This window comes from Neophocaena asiaeorientalis, unplaced genomic scaffold (assembly GCF_003031525.2).
Source record: "Neophocaena asiaeorientalis asiaeorientalis breed wild unplaced genomic scaffold, Neophocaena_asiaeorientalis_V1.1 scaffold130, whole genome shotgun sequence".
NCBI lineage: Eukaryota > Metazoa > Chordata > Mammalia > Artiodactyla > Phocoenidae > Neophocaena > Neophocaena asiaeorientalis.
The window spans coordinates 12738897-12746815 of NW_020173397.1; the positions used below are offsets into that span (position 1 = coordinate 12738897).

The window sequence follows — 7919 nt, forward strand, 5'->3', positions numbered from 1 at the left end:
GAGACACACAGCATTTTAGCATGTTGGTTATAACTCAGAGTAGGACTCACCCGTGGGCATAATTTTAAAGCAGGCCAAAACAGATCTGCGTAGAAATTCCCCTTTTAGCCCCACCGCCTTCACCTCTCTCCACTGTGCTTGCATAAATTCATTAGGGATCATAAAATGTTGGAGCTGGAGATAATCTTATCTAAGGTCACACACTGACAGCCTGCAGGTGGGACATATCCCTGAATCAAGTTTTGTTTGGCCCACCTGACATTTAAAAGATAAAGAAATTACACATAAAATTCTAGGTTTCTGATTTGCCTTGAAATTTCAGATGATCCGGTCACCTTGAGCCCATCTCAGGAGTAGCTAAGGATGCACTGTGCCCTCTAGATGTGCATATGCTCTTAAGTTGCCACAGTTTTCAGCATTTTATAATGTCTGGCCTCTAGGCTGACCCAATTATTTTTGTTAACGACCTGGTCTGTGAAGCTATTTGCCTTCTCCATCTATGAAATCATCCAGAAAGTTTTCAAATAGCTTTAGCAGAGGGCTTTTTAAATATACAAAGGTGATTTGTACAGCTTCTTGCTCTATCAAATGGATGAAGTCAATGAATCAATTCCTTGGGCAGCTTAAAGCATCTTTATTTGGCAGAATATACTTCACTATTTGTGGAATGCAAATCCTTGGAGATCACCTCCTTGGAGCTGCTAGGAACAATATGAAAACCATTGATTCCCTCCAACTTTCTCATCTGGAGCCTTGCAATTGACAACTTACGTGAGATGCTGAAAGCACCAGCGTCCTACTCCTACCCTGGTGCTCTTTCTTCATCATCATTAGGTATAAAAAAAAGGCTTAATGTGGTGCTTTCTCACCAATATTTGCATTTTTTAAAGACATAAAGTTCTTGCCTAGTTGATCAGCAAATACTGATTGAATACCTACACAATATTTATTCAGTGGGAAGGGTGACCTGCTGGCCTGCGGACTCTCATCCAAGATCTGTTGTCAATTTCAGGAGCATTGAAATCCTTTCCCCGCCCACTAAATCTGGAAGCTGGCATTTACTCACTTCAAAGCATATGACTCAATAGGTCCATTCTTCATCCACATGAATGGGAAATCAGAAAAACCCTTTGGATGTACAAAGACTCAGCTTGTATTTATTCTCGGGTATAAAGGAAGCATGCCTTGAAGTGAAGGTCTAGTAAGGGCATAGTAAAGGTAAACACAGGTAATTCTATCAACAGAACAATGGCCTCTGCTGAGGGGAGGTCTTCCTCCCTTCTAGACTGAGGGGGAAGTTTGGTTGCTCTCCTTCCTTGCATGGAGGATGGATTCACTTAATGAGTAAGCCGATCACTCTGCATATCTATGCATCTTCTGAGAGAAAATTGCTGTGATAATATTCTTTCTCTTTTCTTTTTCTGGAATTTTATTATAGAAAGTTCGGGAAAGAGAAAGAAACAGTGGGCCAAGAGGGTTCCCTAAATGCTTTGAGGACATTATATTTGGAGAATCCAATTAATTTATACAAACTGTTAACAAAATAATCCATCTTCTCTTTATCCTAAAGAAAGGAAAAATTTCTTGTCTGGTGTTATTTTCTCCCTTCTGCAAAGACGAAGTGAATTTTTTTCTTGTTATCAAAAGATTTGAAAGCAAAAGGCCTTTCCCTATTTGCTAAGTGAAGTTTCCTTTTCAGATCCTCAAGGCCACATCTATAATGTTTTCTAATCTATAGAAAAAAAAAGCTAAAACCCTCATGCTGTAACTGAAAACCTTAGGGATTTAATTTTTTACTGCATTTGTAAGTTTGTTCTTTGGACCATTCTGACTAATGTAACGGCTGTCAAATATCAAATACAGTCAAATATCTACCCAAAGATACTGCACAGATACACACATACGTACATGCATATGTTACAGTGACAATTTAGTGTTTATACCACTCTCTGTTTGAGGTATGTCCTTTTTATAAACACACATACAGATACACATGCATCCAACCATATATACACAAATACTCACACACAAGTAGGAAAAAATAAGGGAGAGTTCAAGATTCCACCAGAACAGCCATTCCTTCTTTCCTTAATAATTTAACACATCTTTTCTGAGCACCTACTATATGCCAAGTTCCTTACTAGAAGCAAGAGATAGAAAGATGAATTTTACAGGATTCCAGGATTATCTTGGCTCACACTTCTCAAAGCATGTGATATGAAGAGGCACTATAGCTGTTGTCCAAATAAAAGAAGTTTGGAAAATTTTAGTTAAACACAGTCAGGCTTCTTATCTGTAAATCTTTCCAGAACGTTCATACACACACACGCACTGCAAATCTCTAAGAGAAGAACATATCATGCAGTGAGTGCTTCCCCAACAGTTAATAGCTTTCTTCCAATGAGCATTTTGAGGGGACAGTGTTTTGTGTACTGCGAAGTGCTGGCCTAAACATTTTACAGGATTAAGGCTCTTAGAAGGAAAACGGGCTCACGATACTTTGCTACCTATATTTCCTTCTTTTTCCTTAAACTGGGAACATTGATACATTTCTAATTTAATCATAAAACTCTCTATAGCAAATATTTTAAGCTTTTCATTAAAAATCAATATATGCCCATCCTAGAAATGAACCTGAAAAAATTTCAAAATTGTAGGAAATAAAAAGTCGAAGTCAATGCAGTCCTCCCACTAGGTTTAACTAACACTGTATAAAGAATGTTTATATCTCTTCCTACATTTTTCATACATGTGCAAATATTTACTTTCTCCAAACTATTTTGAAGCTGAGTATTCTGTTCCTTGTCTTCTTTACTCGGCAGTAAATCATGGGCACTTTTCCACAAGAGTACATATGAACATATCTCATCCACTGCAATGGCTACATTGAATGCCATTGAGGAGATTCACCATGATTATTTTACCAGTCCCCTTTTGATGGAGATGAAACTCCTCTCTAATTTTTTGCCATTAAAATTATTGTTGCAGTGACTAAACCTTAAACATACATCTTTTTAAACCTGTCCAATCATTTTCTTAGGATAAGCATCTAGAAATGGAATTGTATCAGGGCTGGCACATTTTACATTTTGGAAAACAGTGCAAAACTGTTTTCAAAAAAACGATGTACCAATTTATACACTCAAGGTTTGAAATTTTCACACAGAGTTCAAAATTGGAAGACTAAAAAGGAGTTGAGTTTTCATCTTAAATGAACTTTAAGACATGAACAATTGAAGACTAATGTTCATTCACGCCAGTCCTAAAAATCTGTTTGCAGTGTCGTATAAAATGGAGGCCATGGGCTTGAGCTCACGTAAGTAACAGTACTTTGATAGCAGTGCAATAACTCTCTTATAAGTTCACGGGATGGTCAGAAAATCTTTATTTGCATCTCTACCTGATGTTGATATTTTGGGGTCTTGTCAAATGCCCATGGCTGCTCTCTGACTCTAGGGTGAGGTCAATATCATCAATCAGATGATCAATGGATTATCACCAGCACCAGTTACACCAAATAACAACCTGTCTGTTCCAATCCTTAGACCAGTTCACTATACTTAGCAATCTAGTATTGGTATGTATTCTGAGAAAGCCAATATGCAACCACTGGTATTCTCACTATTTCTTTTATACTGCAATTATAAAACAATCCTTTATTGTAAGGAACCTTGGTATTCTAATGTGGATTCCTTAGGCAGCTTTCAATAAAGTGATATTGAACAGTAAGCAAAAATAATTATAAGAACTTTTTTAATATTTACCCCCCAAAAATCACGCTTTAAAATGGATGATGATGTTCAGTATGTAATAAGTCACAAACGAATACCTCTAAATACACAGTTGGCTTCATAAAGCTTTAAATCAGACCGAGGATAAGTTACACAGACAATTCTATTCAGAGTCATCTTTTTATACTTCTATACACCCTTGTCAATAAAATAGCATCGACTCAAGAATAAATGATTCATAAGGCATTTACAACTTCTTGTCTCATGTAATTTATCTTTACAATTTTAAATTACTAAAGAACCCCAAAGATCTTTTCTCACTAAAGTATTGTGAAGTCATCCATATTTTATTAAGTTTCAAGGACAACCCCCCACACCACACCCACACTCAAAATTAAGTAACCATTAAAATCGCTGTGAAAATTCGTATACCCGTAAGGGGAAAAAACTAATCCTACATTAGAAAGTTGCGTTTAGCAAACCATTCATTTTTTTTACCTGTTACACCACAACTAGTGATTATAAAGAGTTGAAGCTGTCTATTTTAATATCCTGAAACAATGGAACACCACTCTGAGTTTGCATTGTTCAGTTTATCTTTTTAAAATTAAGTGTCCTTCTTCTAGCTTCACTGTACATATTTTTTTTAAAGTCATGAGTATTCTTCAAGTTATTAAGGTAATTTCCTACGTCGGTCCCCAAATAAAAAACTTGATTTAGCCAAATATTAAATTATTGATATTACAAATCTGTTAATCTATAGCACATTTTACTTATTTGTGTAATTTTAAAATTCACTTTCATTTGATTGACTGTTTTAATCTTCCTTAACTAGTGAGTCACTGAAAATACATGGTGCAATCGTAATACGATAAATATGAAAAATAGGAAGTACTTAGGGACTGCAGGGGAATACATTAAAATCAGTCCGTTTTCTAGTTAACATATTCTCATTCTGTTTGTGTGCAAACCCAGTGCATTGAGAAGACAGATCACAAATTCGCGGCCTCGCAGAAACATTGTGCTGATACTATGTTCTGACAGCAGAAATTGGCCCAAAGCTCTAACCATTTCGCCTAAAGGACCCTGACTGGCTGGTGCCATCCAGGTGCAGCACAGTCTGAACAAGGGGAACATCGTGTCAAGTCCCACTCGTCTGTCAGTGTAGTGGATTATTTCTTGAGATACTGAGATTGGCTGCTTGGGATCAGAGCACCATCCGTCTTACCACATAGGGGACGTGAAGCTGCCTGTAAGAGCGTGGACAGAGGGGGACCAGCCGTTCCTAAGCAGGTGAGGAGGCACCTGTAAAGCCTTCACTCCATCCAGGGCTTTGAGTGAAAGATGTGTCATTTTTCACATTTCCCAGATACTTGATATGCACACGGTGTCTGCCTGCTCCTGCTTCATGAAAGGGGTGATTTTTCAAGCTTAGGCAAATGTGGCAAAGCTCAGGGTCTGCTGGTGTCTCATTTTTTCTCATCATGTCACTTGTTTTAACCGATTTGAGAAAATGAGATTATGTTTTCCCTTTTTGCTCATTTATCCAGCTATTTATTTATTTATTTGCTCATTGAAGGGGGGATTATCACAGATAACTAGCCTTGATTCCTCTCTTGTTTTCATACACATTTCATTAGTGTCCCTGAAGATTTAAGACCTACGAAGTGACACATCGCAAGTCTCATCACAAAAAGCATATATTTACTCTTAAAATCAAAACCGAAGATGGCATTAAAGAAGATTGTATTTCTGACTGAAATAATCTAGAATATTGCTATGTCTAAGATCTATTGCTTTAATCTTTGCAGTGATTGTTGAAAAACCCAAGAAAGTTGAATAAACCTAATACCTAGAACCATTGGACTTTAGTTAATATCATTTTCATCTTTCTACATCTAGAAGGGAGTATTTATAGTTGTTATCATTTCGTGGATGAATCTGAAATGGGTCTCAAATGTATAAACGCTTGGGGTTGAAACTGGCTTCAGTGCAGCAGTTTTTTGGGGTATTTGAGGCACAGATGAACCACACACTGACGATAATAAGCAATTACTAAGAGGAGACAATGGAAAAAAATACTGAGTTTAATTGCAGACAGAGCCCAATGATGTATTTCCCAGTTTAAAATTACTGTATTTTGATAATAAGCCCCGTAAAGACATAAGTTTGTTATAAGTAGCATAGCCATAACCCTCCACCAAAAAAATCTAACGTATTTATTGATTAAGAGAGACAGTCTACATGAAAGCTCACTGCAAACTGTACCGTATTTCTTGACTGTATGCACAGGGCACAAAATAAGACAGGTAGCATTTGGTCTTATATTCTAGCCAGGTACCACATAGTTAAAAATGACAGCAAGATTAAAAACAAGATTGTTGTTACTATGTGGATCATTAGCTGTGTGAACAGCAAAATGTCACTCATTCAACGTCTGTGATATGCACATTTGTAGTCTACTAAGGGAGGATGCCAGTAATTCCTGATCTTTCTGAAGAGCTTTACATTTTACAAAGCACTTTCGTGAAGATTATTTTATTTACACTCCCCACAATATCCCTAAATGGGAAATTGGGCCCAGAGAAGAAAAATGACTTGCCCAAGGTCATGTCACTAATGTTAAGTGACAGAGACGATGGCCCAGCCTAAGTTCTGCCATCCTCAAGTGCCACCCCTCACCACTTCCGCCATGGCCACCTTTCAAAATGGGTCTGCAGTTCAAATGAGTCCGTGTATTGACATAACTTGAAAATTTTCACGAATTACGTGAAGGTGCTCACATCTCTTCAAAAAGGCTACTTGGCAAGATTGTGCTCTGTACTGGGAGCCATTAGTTCCTCCTTGGGAAACAGGCTCTGGAGATGAAATCAGACCAAAGTCCCCAATGGCAGGTATTAGCTGTGTGATCTCAGGCAAGTCGCTCAGACCCTCAGAACTTCAGTCTCCTGAACAACAGGGTGGGAAATTACACCTACTTGAATAAGAATTAAGCCAAGCAAGGTGAATTAACCTTAACAGTGTGCCTAAAGCACTCACATTAGTTGTTTTTGTTTTGCGTGCTTATTGTTAAGTATTACAGTAAATGCAGATTTCTCGCGTTATTTGTATGACTTTGTAACAAGTCAAAGACGTTTTTTGCCAGAACAGATTGGAGATCTACTGACTGGAGGTAACCTGGGGATTCCACGTTTTTTGTATTTTTTTTTTTCCCCTCCAACTCGGCACTGGAGCCTCGGACTCTGGCAGTGGCTGATCCAGGCTCAGGACACGCGAGGCAGAAATACCAGCGCGCAGCATGGGCAGGGCCGTTTCCAGGCCCTCCCGCAGGGGCAACAACCTCCCCTCGCCTTCCCTCCCGGATCCAGGGCTTTGAGAAAGAGGGCGGCTGAGGCCCAGAGGCAGCCCTGGGCCTGTGCCCCACGCTCAGCCCCCGCCAAACCCCTCCTCCCGGAGCGACCCAAGGTCTAGCATCCAGCAAGCTGGCGCGCTCCCCTGCAGCCCGCGTGGGAGGACCCGGGCTGTACACGTACTCTTTAGATCCTGCCCCCAGCCGGGAAGCAGAACCCGGGAAAGCCGCAAGCAGCGAGCGCCCTGGGAGGTGTTGCTGGAGGAGAATGCCGAAGAGCGCAGGATCGGTGCCCAGGCTGGCTGCAGAGCCAGAAAAAAGCAAAGGCTAGACAACGCAGCTAGCGGAAGCCTGGCGGATGGGAGGAGGCCAGGAAGGGATTTGGAAGGAAGGAGGGGTGGGGACGGAGAGCTGGGAGCTCTAGAGAACTAAGGATACGGAGCTTGGGCGCGCAACTGGTCCCCAGAGCCCGGTCTTGGCGATCGGGTGGGAGGGGGAGGGGAAGGGGTGCGGTGCAGGTGACGGGTGGAGTAAATGGATGCAAAGGCTGAAGCTAAGCAGAAAATGGAAGGCAACCTTTCCGAGAACCAGGGCGGGCGAGGACAATCGAGCTGGGGGAACAGTAATGAGAGAGCTGGAGAGGCACAGAAGGAGACAGAAATCCTGATTGAAGAGTGAGGCCATGGAAGGGTAAGAAATATACTTTGAACAGAAAAACGAAGAAAGCAAAATGCGTCTGGAACTCAAAATTCGATATAGGAAAAAAAAAATCACGCTAAAGAGAACTTGTCCCGGAAAATGCCGAGAGATAGGAAAAAAAAAAAAAAAAAAAAAAAAAG

The 7919-nt window shown here is 40.0% G+C and overlaps 1 protein-coding gene across 2 annotated transcripts in view; it reads right to left on the reverse strand.

Moving 5' to 3' along the window:
• TAFA1 (TAFA chemokine like family member 1) overlaps positions 1 to 7919 on the reverse strand; it is a 478670-nt gene that overhangs the window by 456193 nt on the left and 14558 nt on the right. The gene's annotated exons all lie outside the window — the stretch shown is intronic.